The sequence below is a fragment of the Danio rerio genome, chromosome 14 (genome assembly GCF_052040795.2).
Source record: "Danio rerio strain M-AB ecotype USA chromosome 14, GRCz13ab, whole genome shotgun sequence".
Lineage (NCBI taxonomy): Eukaryota > Metazoa > Chordata > Actinopteri > Cypriniformes > Danionidae > Danio > Danio rerio.
In genome coordinates this window covers 55,222,334-55,242,080 of record NC_141034.1, presented here as the reverse complement: position 1 = coordinate 55,242,080, position 19,747 = coordinate 55,222,334, and the positions used below count along the sequence as shown (strand labels likewise).

At 39.1% G+C, this 19,747-nt stretch overlaps 1 long non-coding RNA gene across 6 annotated transcripts in view; it reads right to left on the bottom strand.

The window, feature by feature from the left end:
* Positions 1-19,747, bottom strand: part of LOC141377613 (uncharacterized) — a 322,793-nt gene that overhangs the window by 276,633 nt on the left and 26,413 nt on the right. Inside the window, exon 2 of one of the 6 annotated variants that reach the window (XR_015507991.1) lies at positions 49-355. The exons of the other annotated variants lie outside the window; for them this stretch is intronic. This is a non-coding gene — a long non-coding RNA (uncharacterized LOC141377613). Of the gene's footprint in view, positions 1-48; positions 356-19,747 lie in introns of those variants that run through there. 6 annotated transcript variants of the gene reach the window in all.

Here is a 19,747-nt window from a genome sequence, read left to right as displayed (position 1 = left end):
GTTGTTTCACCCAGACATTCAAAAAGAAAATTCTTTGGAGCCATATTGTAATATCGTGAAACCATGATATTTTTATTCAAGGTTATTAAACTATCAGAATGTTATATCAACCCATGCCCAATTGTAACACTCAACATCTCATAACCTTCCAGTAACGCTCAACCCTAGTTGGATAAAACTGAGTTGATGTATGAATAAGCATTCTGCTGGGGGTCTGAAGGTGGCATTTGGTCTCCACACCATGGTCCAGCTTTACGGCTGAATCCTCAGAGTGTGGTCCGCAGTAAATTCCCACCGTCATACTCCCACTGGAGCAAATGAGTGTTCCCCATTTGTAAGACCATGGAGGACCAATCTAAAGGAACAAAGAATGACTGGAACTCATAAAAAAGCACTATGTATGTAAATATATTTTATTGCACCGCTCTTAAACTTATCTTTGAATATAAATAAGAGCGTGTACACAGACAACATATGCGCCTATACATCCAAATCTGCATTCATGAGGGGGGATACCGATCTCAGAGAAAAGCCTTGGGTGGAAATTTACATCTCTATAGACCATCCCTGAACTTCGGAGGACTCAATGACATGCTTATTGTTGTTTACTTGTGTTCACAACTCTTTATAATGTGGCCCCACACACATATTTCTTACAGCACATCACTTGTGGGCATTCGAGCCCAGACCAGATGAACAGTGAAATCTAATGTAATACCAGCTCAGTGACAGCAGTAATGGGTCATAAATCCCAAGTTCAGGTAGGGTTTGATTGTAAATCAAAGGGCTCAGACTACCCGGCTGATTTAAATCCATCAAGGCCCGGTGCAAGGTTTTAAAGGTTTTTAAAGAGAGGCGGGATACTTTATTGCCTGGGAAATGGCCTGTCCGTAGATCAGCACCTCAGCACAGTGTGGGAAGAGCATACGGTATATATGCAAAGCTTTTAAACCACCAATGCTAATCTAGTATCATCAGGTTGGTTTTTGATTCTCCGATCTCTGTGACCACTTGTTGAGAGATGGCATTTGAAAATGAATGCTCACTGTCAATGGCGGTCCGGCTGAGCTCTTTGAGGTGAGGTCCTCACTACCGTGGCATTTGCCGGTTCGCTTCTTTTCACAGCAAGGTCACGATAAAGATAAAAAAATAATCTCCTGTGACAAATTTGTTTTCCAAAGGCCTCACTCTACTGCTCTATCATCTTTTTTTGTGAAGGAAACTGCTCCAGATAATGCAGACTCAAAGGGAATTCTTTGATCGGTCTGATGGATTGTGTTGATTCTGCAATTTAAATGCCTCCTACATGCGTTTATGGGGAAGAAATGTGCGAAACGGTCTCAAGGGATCCCTGTTAAACACGCACTGTTGTTCTTCCATAGATTACACACATCGCTCGAAATAAGAAAAACAGGACACTGACTACTAAACAGAGCAATTTGGTAAATGCAGTCATGAAAATGATCCCAATACACTGTAAAATATCTGTAAATTAGCAGTTTTCTGAAACTTGTGATTCGTCTTTTTATTTTTTCCCCTCAAGTTAACGCTTTAGAATTGCATTATGAGAACTTGGTCTTTTTGTTTGACAACATTAACCTTAAAAATGTAGAATAAGTGACTTTTACGCAAATATTTAATAGTAAAATAGGGATGCATCAATTAACCAATTCTACTATTAACCCAGCTTTAATTAGTCATGGTTAATTAATCATAAAGGCTTCTCAACTCAGCGCTTCTACACGGAATAAAACTGCTCAGGCCTCAACAATAAGGACTGGCAGGTGGCCCAGGGCCAGTATGAGAGACACTTGGGACAGTAGAGCGGATGACTACTGGCCCGATAGGGACAGTGTTGCCTTGTCACTAACATTTAATTTGTCTGTGACTACTTGTCAATAGCATGCATTTTAAGTTTGTGCTTAAGTCTTTAAACACTACCTTCCCTGTAATGTTGTAAAACACCATATTGCTTTCCAGTTCCTCTTTTCTGATTGAGCGTGCTATTTTTTTCCGTAACCTGGTAACAACCAGTAGACTGAAGAAACGGCAACATGGCGGCAACATCAAATTATAAGGCTAAAAGAAAACGAATTTTCTTGATGAAATGAAACATTTTTGTGTGAACGACGCAACAAAATAAAAATGAAGTGATGTTTTGCACAGTTTGCCGCCAGTTTGACAAGTCAGCCACCTTTTGTTAAATAATTTCAAACCGTGATAAAATACCTTCACATTTTCCATACTGCTCTTTTTGTTTGCATAACACTTCAATTTACAATTTTTTTTAAGTATTAAAATTCTAGATTTACAAACTTTATTTTTGACACATTGTTTAAAATATGTGAAAAAAAAAAATAGCTGATAACTTCACTTTTTTTTGGTGGGGCCAGTGAAAATTTTGGCAGGGCAGTTAAAAATCTGAACCACTGGCCCGATCGGACCAGTAGAAATAATCCTTAGCTTTGAACAATGCTGCTGAAACTAAAAGTTACACCAACTGTGAACTAGTCAAGTTCCAAGCTTGTATATAGAGATTAATACCAAAGCCCCTTTAAGGCAAGTCATTTCACTACATTCCTGAAACGCCTCTCAGGCACTATGCTCCAGCATTCTGTCTGAATGTGGAAACATCAAATTCCCCAAAACCAGTAGCCAAGCTTATGATTACATTACATATTCTGAATCACCAATATAATTAAACAACATCTGTCTCATACGTTTAGTTTCTAAACTTACGAATCAAACAAAACGGGTATATTTCCAGGTTGCCCACACTCAAAAGGAACGAGATCACGACACCAACCTTATTTTACACATTATCATCCTCTAGATAATCATCTTCAGATTGTACTTCAGCTCTTCTGAAGTAATTCATAGCTGATGGTAAATCTCTTCCAGAAATGACAGTGAATCATTGTTCATAAGTTTGTGATTGTTTGAGCAGTTGCTGTCATGTTTTGTAAAGATTACAAAACCAAAAAAACTTTTGTTTTTAGGTGTTGTTGGTTCAATTAAAAAGTACAGTTAATAAGCTATATGTGGATATGTCTGTGATGTTTTTCTGTGGTATTTTTGTTTAGTTGGCATCATTTTTTTTTTCTACAACCAGTATTTGTGTTGGATTAGGATCATTATTTTATTTAACTTAAATACATTTTTGCCTTAATTTTCCGGTGTCTTCGTGCCTTACCACTGGGCTATCACACAATCATTCAATATGGAAAATTGCATTTTTGCCATAATCTCCCAGCCCTAGTCTAACGGGTTAAACTCCGCGGACCCAGTACCGTAAAGTAATTTACACTTAAATACACAGTATTTTGGATACCCGAGCTGGGTATGTAACATTGGTTCATTTTCATATTTTTCATATGACACAATTTCAAGTTATAGCTCAAATGAAAGCTCTTGCCAGTGCTCATACAGTTCTAGCATTCTTTTTACTGAATTATAGTCACATATTAAACAGTTGCCGAATGAATCACGGTGTTTCCATAATGCAGAAGTGAAAACAATACATTTATGATAACTAAGCAGCCCCAGATAGCACAGACAGCTGTCATCTGTCAGCTATCAATGCAATAACTTTTGCATAGATTATGGTAGACATTTTTCTTTTTTTCCTATAATTACACACATGTGCAGGGACCACCTAAATTAATTACAGCGTGCTAGACCATACAGAACCTAAAAGATACACTTTCAAATATAAGTTTATAAAAAAAAAATAAAAAAATACAAAAAGCGACTCTTTTTTAGGTGTTCATTATAACACAGACAACATATAAAGTTATTTTAAACACTTTCAATAGTGTTTTATGAAAATTCAAAGTGTTTTCCTAAAAATTTTGGGTAGCTTTTAAATTTGGGTGGGCAAAATCCAGGTGGAAATCCCAAAATAACAGCAGAGTTTAACTGGCTAAAGTAATGCATCATCTGGTTTGTACATCACGCTACAAAAACCTTGTAATAAACTGCAGCTCATTGCCTGTTCTTTTATAGATTTATTTCTCTATACATAATTTATTATACATTATTTCATAAAAGTATAAAATAAGTCACTTTATTAAACTGCAGAGTTGAATTTTCAACATCAAAATTCCACAGAGCAGAGATCAATATCCCATGATGCAACTCACAACCAGAAATAAACTGAAATGATTTGTTTTTTTTACAGTGAACATATGGATCTGTGCTTGGGCGCCCACAATGCAATTATCCCAAGACTTAGCATTTAGGTTGAACGTTACCATTCCAAGCCTTTATTTTACATTAACATCTTACTGCCCATAACCATAATTACAAACAACCCAGAGAGTCTTTCTAAAGGTGATATCAACTAGAGGTAATGGCCTGCGCACTGACAGTATGTAATCAGGCAGGTACAGCTCCAACGCTGTGTGAAACAAACACCCTGTGATCATTCCATATCTGTCTTGTAAAATATGGCTTCACACTTTAACACCTCGGGCATCTCAGTGTGAGATCCCAGTATTGTTCGATCCATCAACACAGGCTCTACATGGCTGCAGCTATAGGAATTTCCTAGTTTGACAAACTGATAGAGAGAAAAAAAAACAACAGGTGGGCAGATAAACATAGGCAGACAGGTTTTAAAGGAGTAGATCACTAAAAAATTGCACAAGAAATGACTCAACCTCAAGCAATCATTGACTTTTTCTGTCAAACGAACATCGTTTTAATGTAGTAGTTTAAACTGTACACATCTTCCCTGCCATATAATTATACAACATGGATCTAATGTCTGATAGTAGCTTTTATTTTGAAGAAAACACGTTTGGAAGTGGATCACTGTTTTTGTAAGTAAAATATTTCCAATTTATTTATAGAGAGGTTTTTGAAAATGACCTTCCATGTAGTGTAACACAGCTCTAAGTGAACTGAAATATCCAGCTAATGCCTAGTTCAGACTGCGTGATTTTAGCCCCGATTTTGGCTCGCCGACAGGTTTTGAGAAATCGCCGACAAATGCCTGAAATCACAGGCAAATCGCTGCTCGTGCACGTGAGTGACGATCACACAGTATGAAATATCAAAGACGCGATCTGAGAGAATCGCCGATGAGTCGCCGAAGCCTGTGAGATATTTGGCATGCTAAATATCTGGAGCTGTCTGCGATTCAAATCATGCCATGTGAAATGAGTTCTGACTGAAAATAACATCAGCCATCGCCTACAGCCAATGAGAGAGCGGCTTTCACTTGTGTGTGCGTGTGTGTATACCTGCTGCAGGCCAGCGGGAGCCTGGGGGAGAAGTTAAAAGCGCTCTTTTTCGGTTTATTTGGACCCACGAAATGGAGGAAAAACTAGTGGAGGTTTGACAGGACTCAGGAGCAACCGTGTCTGTTTGACGTTTCATACAGAAATAAATTAGTTTATTATCAACGTTGAGGTGAAATGGCTAATTCCCTTTAAACCCAGGTGAGCAAACATGTACATGTTCTACCCCATTAAAGGCTTCTTTCTCGTTATGTAGTTAATAACAAAATATATACTACGTGTTTTTGACTGTGAGACGTAGTTTGGACGAAGTTGTTGACGATTCTTCCTATAGTAAAGCCATGCAATGTGAATGTCCCTGTCGCCAATCCATCTTGCAGTGTAAACAAAGCAGCGACGAAACGCTAGCCCAGATAGTCATGCAGTGTGAAAACATCTGTGACACGACTACTTTGAAAATCATACAGTCTGAACTCGGCGTAAGGCTTCAATCTGAAAGTGCACAGTGTTTAAAAGTATTAATTAATTTATAAAAGAGTTGACCCATAGTGCTTTAAATGAATCATCTTTATAACAATATTTGTTGTGTGTAAACATGAGAAAATTGAAAGCTTCGGCCACGCTCACAAACACTGTAGCAGACCCCGGTTGAATCAAGTAATGAAGATGCTGTGCTCAGCTGAAAATCATTGAAAGTGTGAGGGGAAGTTATTGCTATTTTCTTAAACCAAAGATGAAATTGTGGAGAGTCAGTGCTTGAGGTTTATTTCTGCGAAAATACCTTAGCATTATAGCCCCAGCCTAGGGCTGTATTCCTGTCATTTTTCTGACAAGTGCTTCAACTGTTTTTTTACTTAAGTAAATCGAAGTTTACTCAGTTTTGAAATTAATTACAGTAATATTATTGATATACAGATGTTCATCTGATTTACGTACAATGCAGTTTGTAAAGTAATATTTTCTGTCTTTTAGTAGATATATTATATAAGGGTGTCAAAATTAATTGTTTTTCCGATGCACCGCGATGCAGATGCGGACAATTCGGTATCGGTTTATAATCATAACTGGTTATTATGTACTGACGTCATTTATCTCCTATGCGCTCTGTCGCGAGGGAGGTGAGCGCCGGTATTTCCAACACTCAGGAGCCAACTCAGGGCCGGCCCGTGGCATAGGCAGTATAGGCAAATGCTAAGGGTGCTGTACATCCAGGGGGGCACCAGAAATGAGCGCGGTTGAGTTGGTTTTGTTTTCGATATTACTGACACATTCAGTTATAGACGGCAATAACTCAAAAACCTCTTACCCTAAAAAGATCTAAAGTGTGTTTCCTACAAAAAGACAAAGCTGGTTATGTTTCACAACTGTCTTTTTCTTTTTTTTCGCTCGATATTACGACCACTGCTCCCTTTAAGCCCTCATAATATACGTCTAGCCGGGAGAGCTCGCGCCGAGCGGAGCTCTCATTAAGGGACTTTTGGAAAAGTGCTTCTTTTTTTCGTTTTTTTGCTCTGCTCAGCGCAAGCTCTCCTGGCTAAACGCATATTGAGAGGGCTTAAGTGTGTGTGTGTGTGTCAGGGTTTCTGCAGATATCATAATGTCAAATTTAAGACCTTTTAAGACCTTTTTAAGACCATTAATTATTAAATTTAAGACCTATATCGCAATATCAAAAACACGCGAGAGAAAATGTAAAAGCACAAAATTAGGGGTAAAATAAAGTTATTTAAATTTCGCTCTCTCGCATTACAATGCTCCCGACTTATAAAACTGCACTTGCGACATTTGTCAGTGAAATAACGGCATACTCTGCCAGCCGAAATCATGTCGCGTGCACTCAAACCGAACTTCCACAAACACAGCGATGACTTCACATTCGCTGCGCGCACTGAGTTTAAAAACAGAAAGCTGATTGGCTATTGCAAGTTGACTTTTTTGTAGTTGTAATACCGCAAATTACAATTGGACTTGTGAAATATTGAACTACAACACCCCAAAAACCTAGCAACAACAACAAAAATAATTTAAATGAGCATTAGATGTAGCGTTACATGGACATCACAAATATAAGACCTCTGCAAAAATATTTAAGACCTAGAACAGCAAATTTAAGACCTTTTAAAGCCATAAATTTCGATTTTTTAATTTAAGACTTTTTAATACTTTTTAAGACCCCGCGGGGACCCTGTGTGTTTGTTTGGTGCCGTCTATGTTTTTGTATGTTTGTGAATGAGAGACAATGTGGTGCTGTGTGTCTGTGTGTTTATACAGACAGCTTGTTATAGCCTCCCCCAAAATATAACACTGTGTATGAAAATATGCACCGTGATGCACCGAGATATCGAATTAAACCGAATCAATGGCATGATAATCAGAACCGAACCGTGAGACCAGTATAGGTTCACACCTCTAATGTTATATGAGAGACTTTGTTTACCAAATAAAGTGAATCTAATTGGATTTGCATTTTAAACATTAAACCAAAGTTAAATATATATTTTTTTTTTTTTTCAAATATTAATGTTTTAGTTATGATAGCTCTAAAATAATTCTGCAGAAATCTTTACCAAAATTCTTAGCAGAAATAACAAAAAATGATTCCGTCTGACCCTAGCCATGATTTATGTTATTCATTTGAAATGTCACTTTGCATGCTGCCTTTCATAATTTATACGGCAGTCAAGGTAATTGTGTATCTGTGATCATCAGGGTATTATGCCAAAAAACAATAATCTGCCACCTAGAAAATTATATAGGAGTTTCAGCTCTAACAAGATGACGATGTTCTTTGCAAGGAGAGTATAACAATATATTTACATATAATACGTGTTGCTTTGTTTGAAGGTCATTGTGGAGGCTTAATATATGATCTAAAATAGGAAACGGCTTCATACAGAAGTCTATTTTTTTAATGTCAGTGCAGAATAATATCTGTAAGTGGTACTGTATGGTTAATAAAAAAAATTAAATAAACAAATGGGAGCAGGGCTTTGCAACTTGGAGATACTGTATATGGACAAAATAAAAACTCATTATGTATCATATTATGTTTGTATGTTTATATGTATATATGTGTTTGCGAACGGGAGGAAGCCCCGGGCTCGAGTATCCAAAACAAGCATGCCAAACAAGCTTTTGATAGATCATCAGCTAAGTGTAAACTCTTGAAAAAAATAGCATTTATCGGCCATTATCGATATGACCGGCAATATATTGTGCATGCCTAATCTACAAAATTGGTAGTATTTTGTGATATTGTTATTAGGATTTGGTGTGATATTGTTAACGAATATGAGATTTATATTGCGATATAATACACTCAACCCAGGCTCATTCTGAAAACAAACCAATATATACGCATTTCTGGAGAGTGCTAAATACGTCCTAGGAACTATATTTTTTTTGCTGTTTTTGTTTCGTGAATCCACCTAAGGCCGTTGTATACGCTTCTTCAGATCTCAAATTTCTCTTGTGAGTGCCGTTTGCGCCTGCTTTTCTCACGAAAATCTACCAGAGGCCGCTGTCGACTGACTGACTGACTAACTGACCCAACCTCCTTCTTCCCTAAACCCAACCAATAGTGTCTTCTAAAGCACAGATTTAGACACCCACCCCCTTCCCTGAACCCAACTGAAAGTTTCAACAAGCAATCCTGAAAAAAATCTGGATTTTTTAATCACTTTTTCAGATTTTACCACATTCTCACCCTGTTATTTACTTGTTTACATACATGCATACATACAGTACCCTAGGTTGGTCTACAATAACATACCTGAAAGACATCCGGAATGAAGCAGGTCGCCCCCTGGCTATATAATTTGCGATCTCCAGAAATGTATATAGGGCTACATTTTCAGAATGAGCCAGTGATGAATACACTTCAATATAATGTTCACTATTTGGTGTATACTAGGAGAAAATTGCCTCAGCCTGACCTCAAAAAGTTCAAACTGTGCCATTACCTCAACAGCACACTCAGATATCCACTTACAGAAGCTTCAAATCTTGTACTTAACAAAAATTAGACCTCTGTTTGTGCGCCAGGAAAAAAACAATAATAATGGGCTCTTTCCACAGCATAGATGTGAGAACAAAACAATCAATGTAGCCTGCAGCCCGAAATATTACTCAAAGTTAACTTGAGAACGGTGCCTATTCCCAACCCAGACTTATTGTAGACGCTTTCGGCATTGTAGCATTCGCTTTAATGATAAGAACTTTAAGTGTACTGTATTAAACCTAAAGCCTTATTCACTAAGGAACTCTGATCTGCCAAAAGCATGATTTTAGAGACGGTGAGGTGTATTTCGGGCTCCTAGACCACCTTTGTTCACCACATCTGTTGCAGTATGAATCTCAATCTGAATTTTCGATGCCATGTCATGTCCTATAAAGTCCCTCCATGACTCCTCTGTGTACATAAACCACAGGAATTAGAGTCGTAACATGCTCCCTGAGGCGGTACACGGTAAGAGGAGCATTTTCCCTGCATTTGTAAGTCACTTTGCTGAGGTAAGAAAACAAACACGAACATCCCACTGAAATCTGCCATTGGTTGGTGGCAGCTGTACTTTCTAGGCAACAATATCCTTTGGCAGGCCTCCTTGGCAGAAAACACACACACACACACACACACACACACACACACACACACACAAGCAAAGCCTATCTCTCCAGTGTCTCTTCATCATGAAACAAGCCCTCCGTCACTAAAGCTCACAGGAACAAATTATGTCTGGGTTTAATTCAGCCTTTCTAGAGGGCCAGCAGTCAGATTTGCTGGATCTCAGACGGCAGCGTGACTCGAGTGGAAACAGCATCATATTATTGAGAGCAGGCTGGGCTGTTTTCATTCGAGAGCTCCGGACCTCCGGATGCTTTAAATATTTGATCAATATTTGGCCTTTCTAGAAGCATACATTTACCTCAGAGTATACAGGGGACATGTCGAGAGTTCAACTATATGGATTTATTTGCTAGCCAGGGGTTTACATTTTTACTCGACCAACCCTCTTAAGCAACCCACTATGCATAAATTTAAGTCTCAGCTCAAAATATTACACAGATAATGTTTTACAATCTTTTAAAACTGGCCGTTTTAGGCTTTGATTCAAATTGTAATGTTTTGGTGACTGTCGCTTTAAATTCAAATGAGATTGTGCTCTTTTCAAAAGAGGGCGGAGCTATAAATGCTTATGCATTACTATCCGCTTGTTAAGTGTGACGTCATGCGAAGCGGCTTCCGGGTCCAAGCGCTCTATTCAACTGAATAAGGAGACTCATAAAATGGTAATAATAAACGTTTACAAAGCGATTTAAGGCTTTCGGAAATCACGATCGCAGTATATATGTCCATGCCTAATATCTGATGGCCAGAAAGTGATTATTTTTTATAAATTGTTAAAATTTTGGTATTTGATACGTAGCAAGCCCAGAGATTGTTGTGTACACTATGATTTTATATAAAATTAACTTTAATGTGTGATATGAATAAAACGTGATCATAAACGAATGATTTCTCCACTCAAGTGAATGGCGGCTTGGACCCGGAAACAGTATTACATACGTCACAAACACGTCACCACTTAACAAGCGGATAGCAGCATATTCAAATCAGGACTAATGTTATCGGTGTGAAAAAAGTCAATGTGAAAAGTATGTTCACAGAATGAGTCAGTCTATGGAGACTCCTGTCGCTGTTCATTTGTGCTTCATCTAAATTTCCACATGTATAATCCTCTTAGTCTATGCTGACATTATCTTAAGCAGCTCAAACACTCTAATGGACAGACGGCTGCTTCTCACTCAGTGCTGTTTATGCTAATGAGGGAGAGTGGGTCACTAGTTGGCGGGGATCTGCTGGTCTAAGGCCCAGTTTACACTGTCAGGTATTGATGCACAGTCAGATTTGTAGCCTATATCTGATTTGTTTTGCCTATCCGTTTACATTCATTCATTCATTCATTCATTCATTTTCTTGTTGGCTTAGTCCCTTTATTAATCCGGGGCTAACACAGCGACTTATCCAGCACGTTTCTCCGCAATGGATGCCCTTCTAGCTGCAACCTATCCCTGGGAAATCTATCCGTTTACTCATTGTTTTATTTGTGACCCATATCCAATGCATGCGTTTACACTTGCCATACAATTTACGATGTATTGCATGCGTAAAGGCGGGTTCTAGCATCTGTGCCACACTAGCCAGGATAGAAGAAATTGTCTTGTTTTTAGCTTAATATGCAACACAATCTCACGGCAATTCGTAACTTTTTCATTTAGTGGCTAATAGGGATGCACCGAAATAAAATTCTTGGCCGAAGCCGAAGCCGAATAATAATGAAATTCTTGGCCGAAGGCCGAAGGCCGAATACCGAATGCGGTGTTTTGCATTTTTTTCCATTTAGTTTGCCAATTTTTTCACCATTACAATAATTAAATAGTAAAAATTTGCTTTTTACTATTTTGTGTTGCTTTTCAGAGAAATAAATCAAATAACAAAAATACAATTTCAAAAATATTTAACACTGAACATTTTTTAACATTCCAGCAGATAATATACAAACAAATCACAATATAACTTAAAATAAATAAATTAGTAAAATAAAAAAATATTTTTATTTGGCCATCTTTGAAGCCCCCCTTCTTGAATAGCCTATGTTAGGCCTATAACTGACTGCTGAAAGAATGTACCTGTATGTCTACAACAGCAAATGTGCATTGAATAGTGCAAAAAATGTGGATGACAACAAATGAATAACTGTCCTAGACATAAGCCTACTTCTTCAGGAAAAGTGGCAGGTTCTTCTTTATAAAAAGTAGCTTCTCTGCTGTCTCGCATGAAAGTCGGTTCCTCTTCTCATCGATGACATGAGATGCAGCACTAAACAGTCGCGGCTCATCTGTAGTACGAGCCCGTTTACTCTCTGCGCTGTTTTCATCTCCTGCGCTGTGCATCACCTGACCGTCCGTCTCCAATACCTAGCGGCTTTCCCAAGTCCAACTCGGCCTGGATCATTTCTCGTGTGCGCAGCTTTTTCCCCATATCCAAGTAATGATATTTTATATGGCGAAAAAAGTAAAGGTGTTCTGAGTCCGCCTGACTAAATAGTGCGCTGACAGCTTCTAAGAGCGCACTTTTAGCTGTTTTCACTCCGTGGTCTGTTTCAGCCTCTTTGTTTAAAAGACGCTTTAGTGCTGCAAGTAAATGTATGACGTCTGCCACAGATGAGCTTATCTCTCTTGTTATCTGCTCAAAGGGGGCGAGAAGAGAGAGAACGTTCCTCTGGAAAATTCAGCAGAACAGTGTCTGCAAACGGCCGTTTTTGCCTCTTTCTCTTACACTTTAAAGCGCTTCCACACTGCTGACATGTTTGCTGCATAAAGCGCGCGCCTCTCACTCTACGCGGGTTACTTTTTGATCGCGGCATTAAAAACGTCATTGTTCGGCAAAACTTATTCGGCCTTTTTACTTATTCGGCCGAACACCGAAAGGGCTTTTTTGACTATTTTCGGCCGAATAATTTCGGTTGCCGAATATTCGGTGCATCCCTAGTGGCTAATTCATATGAATTCGTATGATCTAATTCGTACAATTTAGTACGATTTGCTTATCCCCCAATGACGGTTGGGGTTAGGGGTGGGGTCAGGTGCCACGCCTCCTTTTTAAAATCGTACCATTTCGTACGACTGAACTTGTACGAATTCGTACGAATTAGCCACTAAACTGGCAAAACGTAAAATACTTACATTTTCTCGTGAGATCAGGCTGTAATATGCGAAGTATAGTATAAGCAGTATTTATATTCCATTATTTACCGCCCTCTTTCCAGTTGTACTCATTTGTTGCTCAAAAGCGCGAAAGACTGCATGCTTATGTGTGTGCGGCGCGCAGACACAGTAAGAAGCATGCGGTCAGCATTTGGTCTCATTTACACACTGTGACGAGCAGAGCGCATACATCTAAAGTCATCTTAATGGGAGAGCTTTAATGGTCAAATAGGTGTCCAAACGCGGTGTTTAGTGATTATTCATAGTAACCCCTTTGTGTAGTAAACAAGTTGAGGATCAAAAGACGTGAAAGTGAATCCATTAAAGAGACAGTGCAATATTCCTGCTGCCGCCTGTTTTTATTGTTATTAATAAAACAACAAGGAGAAAATCCCTCACTGCTCTTAACTGAAGGACTTTTGTCGCTTAAGTGTTTTTCTTATAGTGCTTAAAGCACGGTTTGTTTCATATTGTTATTCTATTGTATTTATTTCCCTTTCCTTTGCAGGGAGGAAAATAACTGTATATATGCAGTTGAAGTCAGAATTATCAGCCCTCCTGAATTTTAGCAACCCTTTCCCTCAATTTCTGTTTAATGGAAAGAAGATTTTTTTCAACACATTTCTAAACATTTCTAATAACTGATCTCTTTTATCTTTGCTATGATGACAACACATAATATTTTTTCTAGATATTTTTTTTTAAATACAAGCATTTAAGATCAAAGTGCTATTCAAAGGCTTAATTAGGGTAATTAGGCAGTTCATTATATAACAGTAGATTCTTCTGCAGACAATCAAAAATATATATTTCCTAAAGGGGCTAATAATATTGACCTTAAAAGAGGTTTCAAAATATTTAAACCTGCTTTTATTCAAGCCAAAACAAAAAAAATAAGTCTTTCTCCAGAAGAAAAAATATTATCAGACATACTGTGAACATTTCCTTGCTCTGTTAAACATCAATTGGGAAATAGTTATTTAAAAAAACAAAAATTCTCAGGATCCCTAATAATTTTGACTTCAACTGATAATCGTTTTGAATAATCGTGATTACAATTATAAACAAAATAATCGTGATTATGATTTTTCCCAAAATCGAGCAGCCCTATGATATTAAATATAAAAATCTGATAAAAAGATATTTAATTTTTCTGCAATAAATATTGCAATAATACAGCTCTATCTGACAGTCTTCTGAGGAATCTAACAGTATTTGGGTACAAAAATGCAAAATAAAAAAGGTTTCTTACATCGCTTTGTCTCATTTCTAGCTCAAATATCAAAATAATTATTTGATCAAGAAAAAATATGGTTTTGTTTTCACTTTCAGAAGAAATTTGTCACATTTTTGAAAGTTTTTTTTCTTAAAATTTCCCTCCAAAATTATCTGTCAATGGGGTACGCAAGATAAACTTTGAAATATAGACATTTGGGAAAACTCTTAAGGTGTTTTTACACCTGTAGCTTAATTGTTTTGACCAGTATTTCCATATTCAGATATCCCACTTTATAATTATATAATCTACACAGTCAAACTTTGTATTCTCTGTTTTTTTTTATTAAAATTCAATTCTGTGCAAAAGTAGTAAAATGAAATTATCAGAGTAGTAATCAGAATTTAGGAAATAAATAGGCTGGAATTAAATTGGAGGGGGATGAATAAATAAAATGGCTTGGCTCTGAAAACGTTCCAGCCTGTCTAGGTAGCAACATGAGTGCAGGATGGTGACAGAAATAAAGCTGACTACAGGCATGATGTAATTGGCTAGCCAATTTGATGGTGAAAAAAAAAAGTCCTAAACAAAAGGGTGCTGTGACATTTAGAGGAGACCTTTGCTTACATCCAACCAAATTCTCAGCTCTTGGACTCTACGAAGTGGGAACTGCAGCTGGAATATTATAATCCTGCCTATACAGTAATGTGACTGCTCAATCAGGGGAGAATTTTTTATTATTATTTTTTTAATAATGAAGTGCACAGATACATCAAGTTTAATAAGAACTATTATGCACGTATAAGAAGAGTAAATTTTGATTTCATGGTGACTTTTTGAACAATAACCAACATTTGAACGATTTTCTGCCGGCAAATGGTCTCGAAAGTGTTGTTGAGACTATCTGAAATTAATTTAAATGCCAATTTTAACATCCACCTCCCCAAGTAAAACCCAAACAAATGTTACATTTATGAGCAAATGCATTGACAATGGACTCTACAAAGTGGGAACTGCAGCCAGAATATTATAATCCAGCCTATTATGTGATTCCTCTTATGCGGTACGAAAAACACCAGCACACCATACAGCACTGATTAAAGTCAAAGTGTCCATCGATGACTTCAAAGATACAGAGAGGAACAAGAACGAAAGAATGGGAAAGTAATGGGAGCTGCACTAGCATATGTCTGACACACTAACACTAATGCCTCTGAGATTCCTAGGGCTAGAACACTAGGGCTGCACGAAATTGGATATAAAAATCTGATGAAAAGATATTTAATTATTATGCATTTACATTTACATTTACATTTAGTCATTTAGCAGACGCTTTTATCCAAAGCGACTTACAAATGAGGACAAGGAAGCAATTTACACAACTAAGAGCAACAATGAATAAGTACTAAAGGCAAGTTTCAGGTCTGTAAAGTCTAAGAAGGGACGTATTAGTAGTTTTTTTTTTTTTTTTTTTTTTTTTTTTTTGTACAATTAGTGTGATATTCAAAGAGGCAATTGCAGCTTAGGAAGTAAAGTGGAGACTAAATAGTTGAGTTTTTAGTCGTTTCTTGAAAATAGCGAGTGACTCTGCTGTTCTGATGCAGTTAGGGAGTTCATTCCACCAACTGGGCAGATTGAGCGTGAGCGTTCGCGAAAGTGATTTTTTCCCTCTTTGGGATGGAACCACGAGGCGACGTTCATTCACAGAACGCAAGTTTCTGGAGGGCACATAGATCTGCAGAAGTGAGTGCAGATAAGAAGGTGCTAGGCCAGAAGTCACTTTGTAGGCAAACATCAGAGTTTTGAATTTGATGCGAGCAGCAACTGGCAGCCAGTGCAAACGGACTAGCAGCGGAGTGACATGTGCTCGTTTAGGTTCATTGAAGACAACTCGTGCTGCTGCATTCTGGAGCAGTTGAAGAGGCTTGATAGAGTTAGCTGGAAGCCCAGCTAGTAGAGAGTTGCAGTAATCCAGTTTGGAGAGAACAAGAGCTTGAACAAGGAGTTGAGCTGCATGTTCAGATAAGAAGGGTCGGATCTTTCTGATGTTATAGAGTGCAAATCTGCATGATCGAGCAGTTCTAGAAATGTGGTCAGAGAAGTTTAGTTGGTCATCAATCGTTACTCCAAGGCTTTTCACCATTTTGGATGCAGTAATGGTTGCCCCATCCATCTGGATTGAAAAGTTATGGTGTAGAGTCGGGTTGGCAGAAACTACAAGCATTTCCGTTTTTGCGAGGTTCAGCTGAAGATGATGATCTTTCATCCAGTGTGAAATATCCAACAGGCAGGCTGAGATACGAGCTGGAACCGAGGGATCATCAGGATGAAAAGAGAGGTATAGCTGGGTGTCATCAGCATAGCAGTGGTAGGAGAATCCATGTCTCTGGATGACTGGTCCTAGAGATGATGTGTAGATGGAGAAGAGAAGTGGCCCAAGAACAGAGCCTTGAGGTACCCCAGTGTTTAGATGCTGTAGGTTGGACACCTCTCCCCTCCAAGACACCCTGAATGACCTGTCAGAGAGATAAGATCTAAACCATTGTATAACAGTGCCCGCAACGCCCAGTGACTCAAGCGTAGATAGCAGGATCTTGTGGTAGACAGTGTCAAAAGCAGCTGACAAGTCCAGCAAAATGAGGACTGATGATTTAGAGTCTGCTTTAGCCAGTCTGAGATCCTCCACGACCGAGAGCAGGGCAGTCTCAGTTGAGTGGCCTTTCTTAAAGCCGGATTGCTTGTTGTCCATGAGATTGTTTTGAGTAAGAAAGTCCAGGACTTGATTGAACACTACTTTCTCCAGAATCTTGGCCATGAATGGAAGCAGGGATACTGGTCTGTAGTTTTCAAGTAGCGTATGGTCCAGGTTGGGTTTCTTTAGCAGTGGGGTTACCCTAGCCTGCTTAAATGTAGTGGGGAATAAACCAGAGTCAAGAGATGTGTTAATTATGTGAGTCAGTGTTGGTATGACTGCAGGAGAGATGGCTTGCAAGAGATGAGAGGGAATGGGATCGAGTGGACAGGTGGTTGCATGGCTAGATAGCACAAGTTTGGACACCTCAGACTCAGAGAGCTGAGAAAAAGAGGTGAGTGTGTGTGGTGTTGGTGTTGTATCTTGCGTGTTTGTTGTAGGTGCAGCAAATTGAGCACTGATTTTTGCAGTTTTGGTGCAGAAGAATGTAGCAAAGTCATCAGTAGTAAGTGTGGAGGATGCGGGTGGAGGAGGAGGATAGAGGAGGGAGGAAAATGTTTTAAAAAGTAGGCGAGGATTAGTGGCATTGTTGATTTTCAGACGGTAATACGTCTGCTTTGCAGAAGTAACCTCAGCTGAGAAAGAGGACAGAAGAGTTTGGTATGTTAAGAGATGTGCAGGATTTTTAGTTTTCCGCCAAATTCTCTCTGCAGCCCGAAGTTTTGAGCGATGCTCACGGAGAGCATCCGAGAGCCAGGGTGCAGGAGGACTGGCACGGGCTGGCCTGGATGCAAGAGGACATAATCGGTCTAGACATGATGCTAGTGTGGAGCAGAGTGTATTAGTGGCACTGTTCGAATCAAGTGCAGTGAGTTTGCGAGATGGAGGAAGAGAGTCTGAAACAATGGTGGATAGTCTATTGGGTGAGAGAGATCGTAGGTTTCTGCGAAAGGTAACCAGTGTTGGAGTGTGTGGCGGCTCAGGAGTAATGTGGATGTTGAGAGACAGAAGGAAATGATCAGATATTTGTAGTGGAGTTACTATTGTTTGATCAGTGAAGCAGTGTCATGTGTAAATAAGGTCTAGCTGATTACCTGATTTGTGGGTAGCAGAAGTAGGTGCTCTTTTTAGGTCAAAAGAGGCAAGCAGAGTCTGAAAGTCTGCAGCTTGCGGTTTGTCAACGTAAATGTTGAAGTCACCTAGCACCAATAAGGGAGTGGCAAAATTAGAAAAAGATGAGAGAAGAACATCCAGTTCATCTAGGAAGTGACCTAATTTACCTGGTGGGCGGTAGATGACAACCACATTTATGTAGAAGGGGTGGATAATGGTGACTGCATGGAATTCAAAGGAGCTGATTGTTGGCAGGGACGGTATCAGAGTAAATTTCCATTCTTTGGAAATTAGTAGTCCAGTCCCACCCCCTCTCCCTGTCTGACGAGGAGTGTGGGAAAAAGAGAAATTAGCAGAAAGAGTAGCATGTGTAGCAGTGTCCTCCGGCCTCAACCAGGTCTCAGTTAGAGCCATGAGATTATAGTCAGAATATGTAGCTATGGAGGTAATAAAATCAGCCTTGTTAACAGCTGATTGACAATTCCAGAGGCCCACGGAGAGAGAGAGTTGTGAAATAGTAGATACATGTATTGAACGAAGGTTGTGAGGATTACGCCTGCAGCGCACCTCCCGTGTTTTGCGAGTGTTAGTAACAACAGGAATTAGAAAACACATAATAAAAGTGCACTGACAACAAAAAATAAGTGTAAAGTAAAAACAATACAGTAAAGTACTCAAGTGCTTTGTCGGTGTCTTTGCTCGGTGGAGTCGCGCAGGTAGAGTCGATGGTCTTTACCCTCGTCGGTCTTCACACGAGGCGGTCTTCACACGAGGCTGCCGCGACCGCTGCCGCGGTGAACTAGTTGTTTATATAACCCCAAAGCACTAGCTGATTGAATTCAGCTGGACACGCCTCGAGAGTCAAAACAAGGGCCGAAACTGAGGCGGACGACGCGAACCGCGTCTGCGTTCGCTACACAAGCTCTTATAGTAACCAAGGAAACAGTGGCTAAACAACTTCTAGTATTATACACAACTGAAAGCAAGTTTAAATGTCCTACAACTTTACACAAACAGCTGGAAACAAGTCCTCAAACCATACACAACAACTGAAACAAATCTTAAATGTACTTACAGGCTGCTGTTCTAGATGCTGCTAAAGTGCTTCTCCTGCCGACTAATGCTACCGTGCTCACTATATAGTGGTTACCTGGCGTTTGGACACGCCTCCCGAGTCAAAACAAGGGCCGAAACTGAGGCGGACGACGCGAACCGCGTCTGCGTTCGCTACACAAGCTCTTATAGTAACCAAGGAAACAGTGGCTAAACAACTTCTAGTATTATACACAACTGAAAGCAAGTTTAAATGTCCTACAACTTTACACAAACAGCTGGAAACAAGTCCTCAAACCATACACAACAACTGAAACAAATCTTAAATGTACTTACAGGCTGCTGTTCTAGATGCTGCTAAAGTGCTTCTCCTGCCGACTAATGCTACCGTGCTCACTATATAGTGGTTACCTGGCGTTTGGACACGCCTCCCGAGTCAAAACAAGGGCCGAAACTGAGGCGGACGACGCGAACCGCGTCTGCGTTCGCTACACAAGCTCTTATAGTAACCAAGGAAACAGTGGCTAAACAACTTCTAGTATTATACACAACTGAAAGCAAGTTTAAATGTCCTACAACTTTACACAAACAGCTGGAAACAAGTCCTCAAACCATACACAACAACTGAAACAAATCTTAAATGTACTTACAGGCTGCTGTTCT